Source organism: Aotus nancymaae, unplaced genomic scaffold, assembly GCF_030222135.1.
Source record: "Aotus nancymaae isolate 86718 unplaced genomic scaffold, 86718_ANA_hifiasm-v0.15.2.pri h1tg000016l, whole genome shotgun sequence".
Taxonomy (NCBI): Eukaryota; Metazoa; Chordata; class Mammalia; order Primates; family Aotidae; genus Aotus; species Aotus nancymaae.
Genome location: NW_026988428.1, coordinates 52,759,525 through 52,780,127, shown reverse-complemented (window position 1 = coordinate 52,780,127; position 20,603 = coordinate 52,759,525). Strand labels below are relative to the sequence as shown.

Here is a 20,603-nt window from a genome sequence, read left to right as displayed (position 1 = left end):
AAAAATGTGCATTCTGTGGTTATTGGGTGATACATAGACATACGTCTACTAGGTCTAATTGGTGAGGTATCAAGTTTAAATCCAAAATTTCTTTGTCACTTTTTTATCTTGAGGATCTGTCTAATGCTGTCAATGGGTTACCAAGGTTCTCCCCTATTAATGTTTATCCAAGTTTTCCGTAGGTCTAGTAGTAATTGTTTTATAAATCCACGTGTTCCAATTTTTAATGTGTACATATTTAGAATAGTTAAAACTTCTTGTTGAGTCGAACCCTTTATTATGATGTAATGATCTTCTTTATCTTTTTTAACTTTTTTTGGTTGAAAGTCTGTTTTATCTAATACAAAAATAGTGATCTTCTGCTTTTTTTTTTTTTCCATTTGCATGAATACTCTTTATTTAAGCCTTTACTTTGAGTCTATAGCTGTCATTTCATGTGAGATGGGTCTCTTAAAGACAGCAGATACTTGGGTCTTTTATTATTATTATTATTTCAGTTTGCCAATCTGTGTCTTTTAGGTGGAGTGTTTAGACTATTTACATTTAAGGTTAATATTTATATGTAAGGTTTTGTTTCTACCATGATGTTGTTAGCTGATTGTTTTGTAGTCCTGATTATGTGGTTTCTTTACAGGGTCTTGCAAATATGTAATTACATGTGTTTTTGTGATAGAAGGTATTCTTTTGTTTCAATGTTCAGAACTCCCTTAAGCATAAGGCTCATCTAGTGGTATCACAATCACTAAGCAATTGCTTGTCTGGAAAATATTTTATTTCTCTTTCACATATGAAGCTTAATTTGGTGGCATAGGAAATTACTAGCTGGAATTTCTTTTCTTTAAGAATGCTGAAAGTAGGCCCCCAATCTTTCCTGGCTTATAAGGTTTCTGCTGAGAAGTCTGATGTTAATCTGATGGAATTTTTTTTATAGGCGCCTGTTTTTTTCTTTCATTTTGACCTTGGAAAGTCTGATGATTATATGCCTTGGGGATGGTCTTTCTGTATAGTTTCTTGCAGTAGTTCTCTTAATTTCTTGTATTTCCATGCCAACCTCTCTGACAAGATTGGGGTAATTTTTGTGGATTATATTCTCAAATATGTTTTCCAAGTTGCTTTCATTCCTTGTTTCTCAGGAATAATAATGAGTCATAAATTTGGATTATTTACATAATCTCATTTTTCTCAAAGGCTTTGTTCACTTAAAAATATTTTTTTTCTTTTTGTCTGAGTGGGTTGATCCACAGTATTTTGAGCTCCAAAATTATTTTCTCTGTTTGGTCTATTATGTTGTAAAGGCTTCAAGTTGTTTTTTAAAATTGCTGTAGCATTCTATTTTTTAATTCTAGAAGTCCAGTTTGGCTGTTTCTTAATATAGCCATATTATTTTTCAAATCATGGGTTATTTTTATGGTTCTTCTTACTGGGTTTCAAATTTTTCTTGGATCTGGTTGAGTGTCCTTGCCCTCCAGATTCTGAATTTTATATGTCATTTCAGACATAACAATCTGGTTAAGATCTATTGCTAGAGACTAGTGTAATCACTTAGAGGTAATAAAACAATCTGGCTTTCTGTATTGCCAGAGTTCTTGCATTGATTTCTTATCATCTGAAGAAACTGAAGTTTCTTTTTCTTTTTGAATTTGATGTCATTTGAATGGGGCTGTGTTTTTCTTTCCCCTTGAGGGTTTGACTGTTGTGTACGTTGTGTACAATTCATTGCCTTTGTTTCAAGTGTTTTCAGTGGACCAAGCTTCTTCATAGGTCCCTTGATTGTGTATGAGTTCCTGTGGTGGATTTCACAGGCATTATATGCTGAAGGTGGTGTTATTTGGGCTGCAGTCCAGTAGATGGCACTTGAAATTAAAGGCTGGCAGTTAGGCTTTTTCTCAGGTATGGCTGCATTTTTTTTTTTTCAGGCAGAGTCTTGCTCTGTCGCCCAGGCTAGAGTGCAATGGCTTGATCTCGGCAAACTGCGATCTCCGCCTCCTGGGTTCAAGTGATTCTTCTACCTCAGCCTCCCAGGTAGCTGGAAATACTGGTACATGTCACCATGCCTGGCTAATTTTTTTGTATTTTTTAGTAGAGACAGGGTTTCACCACGTTAGCCAGGATGGTCTCGATCTCCTGGCTGGGATTATAGGCATGAGCCACCGTGCCCCACCCTGCCTGCCCTTTTTATATATCAGTGTGGATAATACAGTAATCTGAGGAGAAGGTGTAGGGAGCAAGAGAGGATGCCTTCTCCAAGTTTTTTCCCGGGCCTTGGTGGTGTCCCCTTTAAATGCTGTTGTCCTGCCATGTTTTCTTTGACCCAAGTTTGGGCATTGGAAGTCTACAACAAAATTAGGTCACCAGAAGCCCCACGACTTTGCAAGGTCCTGCCAGTCCCCTGTGCTTGTCAAAGTCAGAACAAGTTGTTCAATATGTCTGTGGGTGGTCTGAAAGTACAGTGGCTCGAGGGCAGAGGATCCCCTGACAGGGCAGTGACGCTGCAGGTGTGCAACCAGTGTGGCACCCATGGCCCAGGATTTTCAGCCCCACAGATGACTTTTGGGTCTGCCAGCATGTTCTCCCCTGACCTAGTGGGTGACCCTCTGATGTCTGCCGTAGGAGCAAGCCCAATCTGTAAGGCTTCTCCCATCTACATTCATCTACATTCAGATCACTGAGCCATTCCAGACATTCTAGGCCACGAGACTCCACACAGGGAAAGCTGTGGCTGGTTACCAGGTCATATCCTTCCCAGTCCAGTCTTGTGAAAGGAGGGGTGTCCAGTTCTCAGGCCAGGACATGAACCCAAGCCACATTCTATTCTATGTTCTAACAGTAGAGGCTCTTTTCCCAGCTTGAGTTCAGACCTAACCCACTATTTTAAAGGCTAGTAAAATGAGTCAATTTGATTCAGTCTTTTAAGTGGGTGCTTCACTGAGATTTAGAAATGTATTCTTGTTCATACATATGTGTATAATGCATATGGATGTATCTATATAAATTGACACACATAGCACAGATATATGATTCTTAATAGGGTACCAATTATACCATATGTCTAGTACATGTTATATGTACACTTGCTTCTCACTGTTTGCTGTAGTTATGGTCTATAAAGTTGCTGAGAACCCTGAATCAGCAAATACTGAGTCATTGTTCCTAGGAGCAATACAAGGTTAGGTGCCTGCATACCTCTTGTCACATTTTTGTCAGCCTGTCAATACACAACCTTGTTTCATGTATGTTTCTCTTTAAAGACACTTTATTTAATATACACTGTTAATCCACTAACATTGAGTTAGCAACCAATAGCACTGAAGGAAGCTTATGTAGCACACAAATCTTTTCTGTCAGGTCCTCTTGCAGGTAGCAACACTGAACAGCACATCAGCACCATACTTGGGGCCCATTTAAAATAGTAAACTCAGCAACACAAAGCACAAAAATGCAAAAAAGGTGGCAATAAATAGACCATGAAAAGTACACTTGTTTACAGAATGTGAACTGAGACAAGGCAGATCGTTACCTTGTTTGATCATATGAATGGAAAATAAATCTTGGGAACCGAAAATCACTAAGCTAAAGGGAAAAGGCAAACTGGGAACTGCTTAGGACAAACCTGCCTCCCATTCTATTCGACATTACCCCTCTGCTCACAGAGGTAAATGCATATCTTATTGCCTCCTTTGGAGAGATTAATCAGAAACTCGAATGCAACCATTTTTCTCTTATCTGCCTATGACCTTGTAGCCCCCTTCCCACTTTGAGTTGTCCTGTTTTTGCTTCAAGTTGTCCTGCCTTTTTGGACCAAACCAGTGCTCATCTTGCATATGTTAACAGATGTCTCATGTCTCCCTAAAATGTATAAAACCAAACTGTTCTGACTACTTTGGGCACATGTCATCAGGACTTCCTGAGGCTGTGTCACCGGTGCACGTCCACAACCTTGGCAAAATTAACTTTTTAAATTAACTGAGATCTGTCGAAGATTTTTGCGATTCACAACCTCAGCTGAGAAAAATGGCAACTCAAATTTTTCACCACTCTGCTCTTGCAAGTGAATGACCACAAAAGCCTAGCTCTATTAATATTAGTGTTACAAATTAGTGAGTAGACAAATTTGTTAATCTGTGAATAATAAAAAATCAATATTTTTTTATTAATTTACTCAACAAATAAATCAAGCAATGAATAAAATGTTTTCATTAGTGAATAATTATTGATCTATATAGTACAACCATGTAAATATTTTAAATATGCATAATGTATATTAATGATAGTGCATAAATATAAAAATAAAAAATATCTGAGTATATTATCACTTATGTATATGTGAATATATATAAACATATACATAAATGCAGAAACTCATGCCTATGTACATTTAAGTCTACTCCAATTATTTCATTTTCTCATGTGTTTTTTGTATGCCTGTACCTGGTATGTCCAGTTCTTGAGAGGAGTGAGGTTAGAAAAAATCAATAGTTTGATGTTTTCAAGTTTATGGCAACTCTCAATTTCACACTACTTTTTTCATAAATATGTCTTTCTGTTTCCTCGTAATTTAAATGTTAGGAATTTTTTTCTTTAAAGTATTAATTTTACAATCACAATTGTCTTTCAATGATTCGTAAGGTCTTCACCTTTACACTTCTTTTTTCTTTCTATTATACAAATATTCTTGAAGACTTGAGGGCTGTAGCCTCACTGCTCCGAGCCTTGTTTATTTCAGTTGCTTAACTTCTAGTTGTCCTGTCTCCCAGTCTTCCTTCTATTCTATGCATATTATAGTCACTCCCAGACTCTTTCGAAGATTCCTCATACCATATGAATTAAAAGTAATATGTCGTAATTGAGGGTCTTCATGACGTAAGCCTGGTTCTTGTTTTTATTCCCACTTCCCAATATACTCATAAGCCCTTATGGAACCATTGTCCCAAGAAGAAAGCTCTCTGCCCTCTTATGTGTTTCTTCCCAACTTTAAATGTCCTTCCTCATCTCTTGTTTGTAATGCCAATCCAAATCATACATCATTGATATTTTCCCAGTTGAAATAAACTCTCCCACTCTGCTGTGTCACTGGAGAATATATCTGTATAATCATTACTTTTCTCTGGATTTCTCCTACTCTCCCAGACAAATTCCACACATCTCTTACAAATAAAATATCTAGAAAAAATAATTAGAAATGTGGGCACTTTGTTCTTCATTTCTCAGAAAGGTTAAGTTATAACAAGTAAATGAAAAGTTCCTGTAAAGTTGAAATATTACTTTAGTCTTGAATAAATATCACACTTTCTACTTCACTGTGGAATTTTAAATTCTTAGTTGTAGGCAGTTAACATTTTTTTCTGAGCTCCAAATATTTTACATATTTGAATTTTGGAGACACAATATGTTTATAAGACAGAGTCATAGGCATTTGGATGCCACATTGCAATTCTTCTTTGATCGGGACAGGTCAGTTCTTTGATTGGGAAGCAGCAGAGGGCAGAATCTTACCAGCTCCTCCTTATCTCTCTCAAGCTTTTTCTATTTAAGGGGTCAAAAAAGAAATGTGGACCAAATGACTCAGTTTCTTGCATGTGCCTCTGTCATTGAGGATGATAAAAGAACAAACACAGCATTTTGTAACTTTGTAGACCTTTTATAGGGGAGACTTCCTGCATCCCCATCTTACTTTCACAATAAAAAACAATTGTCTTATTAGGGAAGACAACTGCCTGAATGAGAGAAGAGAGCTGATACTTATTGAGCACTGAGTGTGTCAAGAGCTATGCTAAAATTTTTTTTTCTCATTTAATCAGAGAAAAAAAATCTAGAAAATCTATTTTCACCCTAAATCAAATTTGAGTTGAAACTAGGAAAGTGAGGTGGGTAAGTAAACTTGAGACGCATTCTACTTCTTTGTTTGCCAATTCTTTCTCACCCCATGCTTTCCTCCACCTCCAGTTATCAAGTTATCCAGTTAAAATGAAGTAAAAGAAATAGCAAACCTAGTCTCATAATTCTATGCACTTGATGAAAATAATTGTAGCATATTTTAAGAGGTTAACTAGAGGTTCACTATTTCACACTTGAAATTTCATTTGTCTATAAAGTAATAGGAACAAGATTTCAAACTTTAGTTTTTATTTATAAAAGATATGAATTTCTCTAATTTTTATTCAAGTATATATAAACCTGAGGTTCATCTATTTCCAGAAGAGATATTTACTGCCTCTTGAAGACTTATGTCTATGACGAAACAGAACATAAAATGTTTAATATTTGTTGTGACCATCAAAAAATTTTTCCCTGAAATTTGTGAACATTTTTTACACAAAAGAAATGTTAAAATGAGAGAAACTCAACAGTTCTTACCTGGACTTAGAATCCCACAACTGTAACAAGTCGACCCTTTACCTGCAGCTACCAAGGTTGCAGTGCCTCTTTAAATAGTTTGCTTAAAAAATATCAGTTCAATGATGATTAACCATCTTATTCAGTTATTGTCCTACAGAAACAGAAAAAAAAATTGGTTAATTTTAGGAGTCCACTCCAGACTCCTATCTTTTAAAGTTAATAATAGTAATTTCTCAGAATTTATGTATCACTTTATGATACATAAATTTTAATATTAAAATAATGTTTATTTTTGGGAATGACTTGAATTTGTTTACTCAATTAAGTTGGTTGCATACAATTTTTTTTTCTTTAGAAATACAAATACAATAGATTGTCAAAGGCATTTAAAACTCTTTCAAGTAAAAAAGAATTCAAGTCAATTTTTGAAATGTGCCTACATGTTACATTAGCATTCAAATAATAATATATACCCTCTTTGCTTGGTACATGGGCATGGTTCTAATATGTGAATGGATACTGGATGTTGCACGTGGAAGAGTAAAGTGCCACAAGTGTTACTTGTCTTCCAAATGACAAAAGTTAAGACTGCTTTGTGTAACAAAATCAAAATCTATGCAGCCATAAAAAGCGATGAGTTCGTGTCCTTTGTAGGGACTTGGATGAATCTGGAAACCATCATTCTCAGCAAACTGACACAAGAACAGAAAGTCAAACACTGCATGTTCTCACTCATAGGTGGGTGTCGAACAATAAGAACACGTGGACTCAGGGAGAGGAGCATCACACACTAGGGGCAGTTGCAGGGGGGTAGGGGAGAGATATCTGGGGGGTGAGGAGGGAGGGGAGGGTGGGGAGGGATAACATGCAGAGGAATGCCAGATATAGTATGCACCTAAAGTTAAATAAATAAATTTTTAAATTTATTTATTTAACTTTAGGTGCATACAATATGAGGAAAGAATCTGAGGAAAGAATGACAACAAAATCTGAGGAAAGAATGACAACATAGTGTCCTTCTATTGACTTCAGTTTTTAGAGAAGGGAGGAGCTTGACTCAACTGAAAGTTTTCTTGAGTAATAAGGAAGTTTAATTAATGAATTCAATAACTGAAACATCTTGCTTTTTTCAGTACATCAGGCACTGGGCTCTGTTCTGGAAATGTACTAATATAAATAATGTAAAGACTCTTCTCTCATATATATATATATATATATATCTGGCAAAGTGAGGGTGCATATATGAAAACATTGATATATTTTATCACTCACAGGACAATTGTTGATACAGTGGCAGTGCTATGTATTTAATTTTTATGTCATATTAATTTATTTCACAGATTAGTTCTATTCCTGGTTAATTTTTGAAAGAAGTGGAATCTTGGGAAGAACCAGAGTGTGGAGGAGGAGAAGGATTAGTTATGGCAGTGATGGCCTATCTGGAGTGGCCGCTGCCATCAAGCCAGCTGTAGCAGAGAGGCATAGCTGGGGCTGCACATTCCATGAAGCTGGTGGGAGCTGGAGACAAGCAGGATCTCCACCCCTTCCAAGTTGGGGTGGGAGCTCTCCGGGTGCTGCTGTAGCTTCCAAACTACAGCTGCAGACCCAATCCTCCTGCTCCATGGAGCAGGCAGGAGCCGATGTCTTTTTTTCTTCTGTCACATACCTTGCATATTTGCTGGGAAGAGAGAGAAGAACAAAGGAACTGGTTGGTTACCCATTTGGGTAACCATTCTTTCCAAATGGATAACCAACCAGTCATTTTTAGCCTGCACTCCTCTCAAGTGCATCCTAAATAACTAAAACTCGTTTGACCCTCAGACTCTGGAAGAAAAAAAACAGCTTTTTCCTTCCCTGTCCCTGTTCTCTCTTCACAGATGGGTAATTACATTTTTGTACTACAGGACACTCCCCTCAGATGCATCCCCCAAACTGGGAAAAGTTTAATTTCCCCACACCTTAAACTGCTTGGTAGTCTCTTGAGGATGGACAGCTTCTTTGTCAGTTCCCCTTCACAGGACTCTCAGGTTGATACGGCTCTAAGGAACCCAGAAGCCTGACATGCTGGCGAAAGGGCAACAGTTCTTTCCAGCTGGACTTCTGGCTTCTCTCACTTTGTGCAAACTAATTGTAGAAATGGTTAAAATCACTGTGTTCTCTGCCCCTCCATGAGTTCAAAAGCTAGAATTATTGGCCATTTGGCAAGGCTAAGGTCAGGTAATAAGAGATTTAAAAGGACTTCTTTAAAAAGGAGTACAATGATTAAAAGTTAGCTTAATTAAAAGTGAATATCCATGGATATTTAAGGTATAGCTATATTCAAAAGGCTTTTAAGTTTTCTCTCTTCGTGTGTCTTGTATTTCTGGGAAAAGGTTTTTTCTTCTCAGTTGATTGAATTATTTTGCTCCATTTTTGTCTAGTTATTCTTAATGTACACATGAGAGGCTCCAAGATAACCTCTACTGGCCTGGAACTCCTTGGGAAAATGGAGGAGATGTCACTAACCCTGTTTTCAGAAAATCCTGTTTTCCTCATGGAACTGCAAGAATTAGAGGTGAATGGATCCCTTTCAAAATCTGTTTGTCTTCTGTCTAGGCTTACTTATTAGGCCTTAGAAAATGTATGTTTTCCAGTAATCCAGTTAAGAGATTGGCACATGAAAAATCTTACAACTACTGGATATCCTTCTATCTGTCTGTGTAGTTATACATGTGTTATGTCTGTGATGTTTCTATTTAAAAGAGCTCCAATTGATTGCTTTAAGGAAAAATAAGCACTTAGATCAAACATTCTTAAAGAAGAATAGAAGAATGTCTTTTAGTTCACTTGACTTTAATATTTGAGAAATAAAAAAGTTTTAAAAATTATTGGTAAAATAAAAACGTCTTAAAAGTGTAGACATGTAGTCCAAATTATTCAGGTCAGATATTGGGTTTGCTGAATGCTTTAAGGTCATAAACTGCTTCTTTGGCTTTTGGAAACTGTTTGATTTGCCTGCTTTACAGTTTGGTAAGGCCTGGGGGACATCTGGAATTAATCATGCACTAACTATGCTGGAAAGGACCAGACCTTATCCATGCCTAATGCACAACTAAAACAATTTACCGGGTTTTACAACAAAATTTAAAATTGCCAAGAGTTACCATTATAACATGTAATTGAGACTACTGAAAACAGATTTATATGCAAGGTGTATAAGGAGAGCAAAATGTGCTTTTAGTAAAAGATTATAAGAAGTTTGGGAAATCTAAATTTCTTATTAGTTTAGAGGGTTAAAGAATTGCTTAAAAGCTAAAAGTTTGAACAAATTGTGGAAGATGTATACAAATTATTTTGTAAAAGAAATTCATATTGACCAAATTCAAAAGGGTATAATTTGGTTTTTCCATAAATTGACCATTGGAATAAAAGCACGACAAAGTTTTCTTGAGGTACTGACCTAGTTTTTAATGAAAATTTGAAAAGGGTTGTACAAAGTTTATAAGAATCTTACCTCATAGTCAAACTGGTTTAAGACTGAATGGATTTGTCTGCAAGGTTTCATTTTAAAAATAGGACACTACTGCAAGGGTAAGATTTGGCTTTTTCTCTCTTGAATATTTTCACGTATTGAAAGATTTTTGTTTTCCTTGTGAATAAACTACCAAAGTAGTTAATTGGAACTACTTGTTTGGAAAACTAGAAAACTAGGTCTTCCCTCTTAATGAGTACTGGCTATTTTTACTGCACACATGAGTACAGGTTTTTATTTTTAAAAATTTGAGTCATCATTTTGGCTAAATAGATGACTTAATTGTAATCTAAAATTCTATTAAGTGTTTTAAGACTTTAACATATCAAATTTCAGCTTCAAAATGGTCTTTTCTAACCCCCAACTTTTGGATGCTACAGAGGGCCCCCTGAAGCATCCAAGGAAAAGGTAAATAGAATTATTTGACATGTTTAGTTATGTAAGATTGTTGAAATATGGTGGTGTTTGATCTTCAGATTATATTTTAGTGAATAATGTTAATATGTGTCCCAAAATGGTATAGGATTTCTAAAATTCTGATGTCTGAATATGTGTTATCAATCATAATTAGCATTATTGTGTTAGGTTATTGTAGACCACAGAGGTGACCAAATTTCTTTTTCAATTGTGTTTTTGACTGTGACTACCCTAGGACATTTTGACATTCATAGACAATTGATGTCTTGTTTTGATCCTCTTCAAAGAATGCATTATCGTCCTTGAGTGCAGATTTCTGATAACTTTTGAGACTGTGAACAGGAATTGACTGGGTGAACTGAACTAATGGAAGATCAAAATAATCTTTTTTGACTTTTTGCTTGGAATATTGCTGATTCACTGCACGTTCTCACTGATAAGTGGGTATTGAACAATTAGAACACATGGACACAGGGAGGGAGGCCTCATACACCAGGGCCTGTTTGGGGGTGGAGGGACTAGGGGAGGGACAGCAGGGGATTTCCCTAAAACAATGTCCCCTGTAAGCATGAGGCAGTTAAGAAAGGACATTTTTCCTATCCTAAGGGCAGTAGATGTACCTCTTCAGAGGGGATTGATGGCAGTGGCAGGCCATCTAGAGTAGCTGTTGCCATCATGCTGGCTGCAGGATGGAGGTGCAGCTGGAGCTGCATGCTCCTTGGAGCCACATGTTCCTTGGAGCCAGCAGGAGCTGGAGACAAGTAGGAGCCCTGTTCCTACTAAATTGGGGTGGGAGCACCCAAACTATGGTGTGACCCAGACCTCCCATTCCATGGAACAGGAGCCCCATACCCTCCCCCTGGGTGCAGCTGCAGCCATCCCAACTATGGCTACAGATTCAGGAATCCCTGTACTCTTAGGGGCCCAGAAAGATACCACCTCCCCTGCTTCTGCAAGCTTGGAAATGACTGCCCCCACTGCCTGGCTTCTCCCTGCTGTCAGCACCTGCTCTGATCTCAGAGCAAAGTCAGGGCCACACCTGAGCACTGTCACAGCCCAGCCGGGATTGTACATGCTCAGGTCAGTGCTGACTCACCAGTCCCTGCCACACTGGCCTTCAGATTTTGGACACCGATGAACATAGGAAGGAGGCTGAAGGGGTGTCTGAAGATAGCTCAGCATTGGCCTGCAGGCACCCCTTGGCACCTACAGCCTGGGTATCATGAACAGAGCAGGAGGCAGACAGGTTCCTAGGCAGAAGGGGTTGGGTCTTCAGTGAGGCCCCATCTTCAGGCCAGGGAAGGCCTGAAGGCTAAGGGCTGGGCTGCCAGTCCCACAGACTGGAGTGGGAACTTGTGATGCCTTTTCCAGACCTGCCCATGAACACCCATAGACCAATCAGCACACACTTTCTCCTCTCAAAGGCCCACAAAGTCCCAGGCTCAGCCAGAGCTGAGCCAACATCAGGACGACCAGCTGCAGGTGGTCTACCCTCTCCAGGTCCTCCTGTCTGCTAAGAACTGCAGCTAGCAAGATAACCAACTGCAGAGAGGAGCTACTCTCTCCGCTGAGAGCTGAACACTTGTCATGATGACCTGCCTGCAGAGAGAAGTCACCCACTGCAGGCCTTCTGTCTGCTGAGAGCTGCCAAGATGACAGGATGACCTGCCTTCAGAGAGGAGCCACTCACTCCAAGGCCTCCTCTCTGCTGAGAGCTGAACACTCGACCTCATGACCAGCTTACATAGAGGAGCTTACCCACTATAGGTTTCCTCTCAGCTGTTCTAACACTCAATAAACCTCCTCTTCATCTTTCTCACCTTCCACTTGCATGTGTACCTCATTCTTCTTGGATGCAAGACAAAAACTCAGGCAAAGGTGCCACTTGCCATAGTAGTTTCTGGAGAGAAAAGAAACACCCCAAATATCCTGTAACATTAGAAAACAAGGGGAGCTGACAAATGTAGACCTGGGATGAGGAGCATTAGAACTAGGCTCCCAAACACTCCTCTGCTGAGTCAGAATCTACATGAGAGTCTTGGTCAAAACAGCAATCAAGTTGCACACCAAGGAGATTCTGACAACAAAAATTGTGCTTTTTAAATAAGCACTTTGAATAATTTTCACATACATCCAAATTTTGAGAACCATCATAGCAGAAATACAGAATATTTTCCATCATTGTTATGGATTTGCTTTTATTCAGAGTGGGAATACAGTCTGAGTGTTCTCAGACTAATGGTTTTCTCTTCAAACATCCATTCCATCAAAGACAGTTCAACTTGTTTTGAGTTAAATATATGCATAGAATGAAATAAAATAGTACAAATTAACTGGAAACCTTTCTAATCCTAAACTAAACCTGTCAGTGAAATAATTTCAGAGGTCAAAGAGCATTTTCTGTGCCCTTTATTCTTCTTAACTCTGTAAGAAATTAAACTGCTGTCCTTGTGTTACTTGTGGAAAAATAAGGATGGTCAGAAAAATGACATTACAACACTTCTTCCAAGATCCATATTATGCTAACAGCCATGAATCAGTAGGATCCCAAAATTTGTTTAAATATACCTGCTATTTTTTTTTTCTTGGAGAATCATTGTTTTGATTCACTTCTTGCTTAAACTAAAACTTGGCCCTTGCATGACACACAGTCGCTTTTGTAGCTGTGATAAATAGGGGTTGATTTATCCCTAATATTGCTTAAAACCAGATGGACTTTTTGTCAATTTGTCACATTTTGCCACATCCTTTCCATTTTCCTATCCTTTTCCTTCATAATCCATAGTTTTGAATCATATATATATATAAATCGATTACTTATTCCTGTTGAAATCATCTACCAACCCTAAGTTACTCCCTTTTACTCTATGACAATTTTAGCTTTGATTCAAGGCTAGTCTCACAAAAATACTTCTGTTCTTTTAATTGTTGATGATTTCAACGATTTTAAAGAGAATCATTTTAATTATCTGGCTTCTTCAGCATTTAGTGAAAAATACATTTAGTGAAACAATGATCTTGGTTTCTAGCCACACCTGTGAACATATCATAGGCATTGCCAGGTCAACAACGCAAACCCTCCATAATATCAATTTGAATAATCGGAGTAACACTGTTTATATTTTGAGCTCACTCTAAGTAGCAACCTGGATCTACCAATGCTTCCACTGACTAGTATCTATAATCCATAGATTGATTTTGCCAGATATTTTATTGTTCCTTATCTCCCTCACGTCTTCATTTTCCTTCACATCTGAGTTAAATTTTGTAGTCCTGGTAGTCATTCTCTTCTATATAACTTCACATCGTTTTTACTCTCTTGCATTATTTTAATTGCATGACAAAGCCATAACTTTGATTAAATTCAATCATCAGACTACTTTGCCCATTCACTCATAGAGCAGAATGTAGCTGAAGAAAATCCTGCAATCATACTGACTTTTAAATTTTATTTTATTTTAACTTTTAAGTTAGGGGTACAAGTGAAGGTTTGTTACATAGGTAAATTTGTGTCATGAGGGCTTGTTGTACAGATTATTTTGTCAGCCAGGTATTAAGCTAGTACACATTAATTAATTTTCCTGATCCTCCCCCTCCTCCTAAGCCCCACCCTCTGATAGGCTCCAGTGTCTGTTGTTCACCTCTATGTGTCCATATGTTTTCATCAATTAGCTCCCACTTATAAGTGAAAACATGCAGTCTTTGGTTTTCTGTTCCTGCATTAGTTTGCTAAGGATAATGGCCTCCAGCTCCATTCATGTTCCTGCAAAGGACATTAATTTTTTTGATGGCTACATAATACTCCATGGTATATGTGTGCCACATTTTTTTTATTGCATTTTAGGTTTTGGGGTACATGTGAAGAACATGCAAGATTGTTGCATAGGTGCATACGTGGCAGTGTGATTTGCTGCCTTCCTCCCCTTCACCTATATCTGGCATTTCTCCCCAACTCCCCACCCCCCGCTGTTCCTCCCCTATTTCCCCCCAACAGACCCCAGTGTGTAGTCCTCCCCTCCCTGTGTCCTTGCACATTTTTTTTTAAAAGTCCTGTCTACCATTGATAGGCCTTTAGGTTGATTTTATGTATTTACTATTGTGAATAGTACTGCAATGCACATATTCATTCATGTATCTTTATAATAGTATATATATTTCTTTGGGTATATATCCCCTAATGGAATAGCTGGGTCAAATGATATTTCTGTTTTTTGGTATTTGAGATATTACCATACTGTCTTCTGAAAAGTATATGTTCATGTCCTTGACCTGCTTTTTAATGGGATCATTTGTTTTCTTAAAAAAATCAATAAGAAAAATCACTGGCATTCCTATACAGCAACAACAGTTAAGCAGAGAGACAGATCAGGAACACAATCCCATTCATAATTGCCACAAAAATAAATAAAATATCTAGGAATAGAACTAACAAGAAAGGGGAAAATCTCTTCAATAAGAACTACAAAATATTGCTCAAAGAAATCAGAGACAACACACACAAATGGAAAAACCTTCCATGCTCAGGGATAGGAAGAATTAATATTATTAAAATGGCCATACTGCCCTGAGCAACCTGAGCAATTCATATATTCAATGCTATTTCTATTAAACTACTGGTGACATTCTTCACAGATTTAGAAAAAAAAAACTATTTTAAAATTTATATGGAATCAAAAAAGAGCCTGAATAGCCACGGCAATTGTAAGCAAAAAGAACAAAGCTGGACGCATCATGCTACCTAATTTCAAACTATATTACAGGGCTAAAGTAACTAAAATAGCATGGTACTGTTACAAAAACAGACCTATAGACCAGTGAGACAAAATAGAGTCCAGAAATAAGGCTTCACACCTATAACTAACTGATGTTCGACAAACCTAACAAAGAAAAGCAATGGGGGAGGACTCCCTAGTCAATAAATTGTCCTGGGATAATTGGCTAGCCATATGCAGAAGATCAAAACTGGACCCCTTTCTAAAGCCATATAAAAATTAACTTAAGATGGATTAAAGACTTAAATGTAAAACCCAAAACTATAAAAACCCTGGAAGACAACCTATGCAATACCATTCTGGACATAGGAAAAGGAAAACATTTAGTGATGAAGTTGCTAAAAACAATTGCATCAAAAGTAAAAATTGACAAGAGGGATGTAATTAAACTGAAGAGTTTCTACACAGCAAAGGAAACTATCAACAGAGTGAACAGACAACCTACAGAATGGGAGAAAATTTTTTAAGGTATTCATCTGACAAAGGTCTAACATCCAGCATCTGTAGGGAACTTAAACATGCTGATTTTACATTTACAATCATAAAACCTAAATAGACCTTTTATTTTGCATAGACATCATACATCATTCTTAATCTGTCATTTCTCATTCTGAGTATGTTGTATCTTCATTTATTTTCCCGAAATTCTAAAATATAAATTTCTATCTCTACCTTCAACCTATTTCACTGACAAAAATAAAGAAGAAATCTTTCAAAGGTTCTTTTGACCATATCTATCTAAGTAAAGCACTGGTAACACATGTTCTATCCTGATGAAAGTCCATGTTTAAGTTAAGACCCACCTCCACTTGTGTATCAGATTGCCTCCTCTTCTTGTGTTAACAAGGGTATCACTTTTCCCTTTCAATAGAAATGTCCCCATTATGTAATGATGCTACTACTTTCCCATCTTCCAAAATGTTTCTTTTGATCCTATTTTTTCCTAATATTGCCCTATTTCTGTGCTATTTTTACAAAGAAGGTTTATCAATATTGTTTTCTAGTTCGTTTTTCACATTCTCTCTTCAGTACACTCTTACCAGGTTTTTTTCTCCAACTAAACTACTCCCCCTAAGTCATAAATAACCTAAATACTACATCAGTCTTCACCGGGCTTGAATTACTATCAGCATTTTTCAGAGCTGAGAATTCTCTCTCCCAGCAATAATTTCCACTACCCTTTGTGGTTTGTCTTCTAATTCATTAACTTCTCCCTTTGTCGTTTGTCCTCTAACCCTTTGAGGTTTGCCTTTGAACTCACTGACTACTCCATTTGCACCTCATTTACTAAATTCTTTATGTATCTTTGGCTTCCTGATTGAAGTATCTCAGGATTCAACCTTGTGTGTATTTACAATCTCATCTATTCTGTCTTTAAATATCATCTGTATGTTGATAATTCCAAAATGGTTATGTCTGGCCAAGACCTTATTCCTGAACTCTAGATTAATAGTTTGCCGCCTCACCATCTCCCTAGATATATGCAATAGGCATCTCATACTTAATATTTTCCAAACTGATCTCCTCATCTTCCCTTCCCAAACCTTACCTCCTAGAAAAATCCCCATTTTAGTAAAGTGCAGTTCTATCCTTCCAGTTGCACAGTATAGTAGGATCAATTTATTTGTAAAATAAGTTTCAATCTTATTATACTTGGCCTGATTATTTGCATCAAGTATGGCAAGAATAGTAATTGGACATATAGTCTCTTGTAAGTTGGCTTTGCTAATACTTTTTTATAAAAAAAAAATCAGGTTAGACATTTCAAAAGCCTCTTGAGGTTATTCTAGGCAAGGATTTACCTGTGTTTGCAGATGCTTGAATAAATCGAGTGAGTAAATTCCTCTCTTTTTGAGGTCCCAAAATAACATGAGGTTCCTGGACCTGTCAGAAAGTGACATTCTTTACTTACTACAGGTCAGGTACTTTGTAAAGAAGTTGCATAGACATTGTTTCAGGTCAGTTTTTCTAAGGAGATTTTATTGTTTTTAATAAGTCAACCTCAATTCCTTAAAACAGTCACATTTGAAAATAAACCATTCCTGTCAGTTTTGGCAAAATAATCAGAGTTTATGATTATGTTCTCTTATGAAAGAATATAGAGTCATATTGAATTTATCTGAATTACTATATCACCATAAATTTATCATACTCAAATTATTTTCAAATTCTGGATAAATTAGGTAGAGAGAAAAAAATATGCTTCAGATTTTGCTCACAAGAATATACTTTGCCCAATTCTGTAAAGCTGTAACTATTTCAAAAGAAAAAAAGTTATCTTGACTCTGGAAAACAAAAAACAAAATCAGTATTGTTTCAAACAAAAAGTCATAGAAAAATTATTTCATCTGTCATTAGTTTAGTCCTATGTAATTAATTCTGGTTCTGCTTGATATTGGGTTAGCAACCCTCAGGAAATCATAAGCATTTCGATCAGTCCAAAAAGGTTTTTTTTTTTTTAAGTTCTATGGTATGGCTTCCAAAGTTACCAGAATTCAGGTGAATTCAGGAATACTTGTCAGCATTCCTTTAATGCATTTCATTAAGGAAGCAAATTTTGGACTGTAGGTGATTATAAACCAGTCTTAAAAAAAATTAAAGAAAAGCAATAATTGTCTATGGATGACAAAAGTCTCAGAACAGCCATGGTTAAAGAAAATTGGAAGAAAATTTGATTGTTTCTGTGGCACACAACAACTCAATATAATATTGATAATAATCACTACTAGTAGAATATATAAAGACATATCTGAATTATAGGAATCTCATACAATTTTAAATCATATGTTTACACATTTATATAACTATAACCTAAAGAATGTCATACAGCATTTTATATTTAATAATGCTTTATCATTTTAACATATCAAATAATTCAAATATGTCTCTCTTTTACTTCACAGTCCTCAATATCAAAAAAGTTTTTCTTCCATAGTCAAAAGACTGAGTTTTGAACTTGAAATATTCATTTTGCAATATATGTCAAATATCAAAGGTTTAAAATACTTGATATCACAACAAGGCATCACAGGTCACAGTAAAATAGTCATTCATTTAACCAAAATAATAAGTTAAAGATTTCAGAAAGCAAAAACTTTTACTTTTTGATAGAAAGAAAATTAGGTTTCTCAAACAATCATACAACTTAATAAAGACAACCTGAGGCAAAATGAATCTGTTTTTCTCTCTTCTCTTTTATTGCTGTTACTAGAGAGGTAAACAGATATATTTTACTATCTTATTAATACTACATGAAAGTTTTGTTTAGAAAAGTAAATTTTACATTTGCATTAGTGTATTAGTAATGCTAAAGCCTATAAACAAATCTATCCAATCTCAAGCATCTTCGACCACAAGATTTTAATAAATTTTTTATAAACTTTTATAACTTTTTCCATTCTTTCTTTTCCCAATTTTCTGTATCATTTTAGTTTCTTTACTGGAAAGTGGTCCCAATCCAGACCCCAAGAGAGGGTTCTTGGATCTCAGGCAAGGAAGAATTCAGGGTGAGTCCACAGTGAAAAGCAAAAGTAAGTTTATTAAAGAAAGTAAAGGAATAAAAAATAGCTACTTGATAGGCAGAGTAGCCCCTAGGGCTGCTGGTTGCCCATTTTTAGTTATTTATGGAGTATATACCAAACAAGGGGTAGATTATTTATGTGTCCCCTTTTTAGACCACATAGGGTAACTTCCTGATGTTGTCATGGCATTTGTAAACTGTCATGGTGCTGGTGTAGTGTAGCAGTGAGGGCAAAGAGAGGTCACTCTCATCGCCATCTTGGTTTTAGTAGGTGTTGGCCAGCTTCTTTTCTGCAACCTGTTTTATCAGCAAGGTCTTTATGACCCATATCTTGTGCCAACCTCCTATCTTGTCCTGTGACTTAGAAGGCCTCACTTTCTGAAAATGCCCAGTAGGTCTCAGCCTTATTTTGCCCAGCCCCTATTCAAGATGAGGTTGCTCTGGTTCAAACACCATTGAGTTTTACCCATCATTGTTTTTATTTCTTCAATATAAAACAATACTTAAAATCCTCTAAACCAGGCAAAATTACTTTAGCTTTAACAAAAATTCTATCCCCATGACTTTTTATAATGTTTTTATCAAAAAAGCTCACATTTTACATTTCTTATATACTTTGTGTAGGGAATTGTTTTTTTACATCTATTAGTTATAACTACATACATTAATTATAATGTTAACTCTTAGTAGCCCTGATTATAGTGAAAATCCTAGGAAGTAAGAAATTTTAATTATGTATCATATTTAGTGCTGAAGAAAAGAAATAATGCCTGAAGTTAGGCTGCACCATGGCCTAAAGATTCAAATCCAAAGACAAATTCACAGACAAGTTAAGCAAGTATCAAAGCTACTAAAAAAGCAAGTTTTCTGGTCTGAAAACATCTATCAGAGACAGTGTATAAATAATAGACTTAGATAAAAGTATCTAGATCAAATTCTGATGATATTTTTATTTTATTTTTATGAATGATCTTATCTTTGTATACCAAAAATTACTACAGTCACATGAACTAAAAGGAGTTTGAGTAATTTTTTGTTTTTTGATAAAATATTTGATTTAACATGTGAGCCCGGGAGGCAAAGGTTGCAGTGAGTCAAGATCGTGCCACTGCGATCCAGCCTGGGTGACAGAGTGAGATTCTGTCTCAAAAAAGAAAGAAAAAAAAATTTAATTTAAGCACTTATTATTTAAAATCAATTAAGTAGGTATCTTTCACATGTTTTGGTAGTGAAACATCACCTCCTTAAAAAAAAAAAAACATAAACACACGTCAGACATGTCGACACACAGACAGAAGCAGATATTACAAAGTTCTAAGATTTTTCACTTGTCAGTTTTAAAGTTTCTCTTCCTAGCTTTAGACTATTCATTTCTCGATTACCCTGTCCCATGCCCTAAATCATTGTTAGCTAGGAAATTATAAATTTACATTTCCAAAGCCATGATGATTATTAGGTGAAATAAGGTAGAAATTTTACATCTCAAAGGCACAGACCTTTGATCTAAACAAGATCAGGTGTCTTATCTGAATTCTTCCCTACTCTAAAAGTTCCTGTTTAGGTGCAGAGAGGGACATGGCCTCATAACTGGAGAGTTCCTTTATAGATGTAAATGTTTTTTTGTAAGGAGTATCAATAAAGCCAGCTGAATGTCAGAAAATTGTATTTTGGCTTTGTAACTTTACTTGTTTCTTAATTAGATTACTAGCTTCAGGATGGAGCCCTTTAATGAATCAGGGAAAGAAGCCATGCAATTTTCAGGGCCTAATATTGAAATATGTGAGAAATAGACATATCTGGAAGACAGACCACAGATCACTGCAAATTAAAGATCCCATTTCCAAACCAAATCCTGGATCTCCCAAAAGAGGAAAACACTGTAGAATGAAACAGTGCAGTGGTTTCACAGTGCACATTGCTGCAAGGACATTTCCCTGAGGCTGGCAGGCAACTCCACACCAATCAGCCTACTCTGTGATCGGCCCACGTTTCATGAGAGTCTTATCCCTCAGTGGTAAGTTTTCCATAATCTCTAGATGCATGACAC

General features: G+C 36.4%; 2 long non-coding RNA genes across 3 annotated transcripts in view; one reads left to right on the top strand and one right to left on the bottom strand.

The window, feature by feature from the left end:
- The window catches only part of LOC105705768 (uncharacterized), a 55,362-nt gene extending 38,387 nt beyond the window's left edge, over positions 1–16,975 (bottom strand). The window contains exons 1-2 of one of the 2 annotated variants that reach the window (XR_010343010.1): positions 16,839–16,975; positions 6,355–6,487 (exon numbers count right to left, since the gene is read on the bottom strand). This is a non-coding gene — a long non-coding RNA (uncharacterized LOC105705768). The remainder of the gene's footprint in view (positions 1–6,354; positions 6,488–16,838) is intronic. The other variant, XR_001104743.3, reaches the window with a different exon arrangement.
- Positions 8,559–10,235, top strand: LOC105705769 (uncharacterized). The gene is made up of 3 exons (XR_001104744.2): positions 8,559–8,643; positions 8,757–8,890; positions 10,184–10,235. It is a non-coding gene; the product is annotated as an uncharacterized LOC105705769 (long non-coding RNA).
- Positions 16,976–20,603: the final 3,628 nt, after the last annotated feature.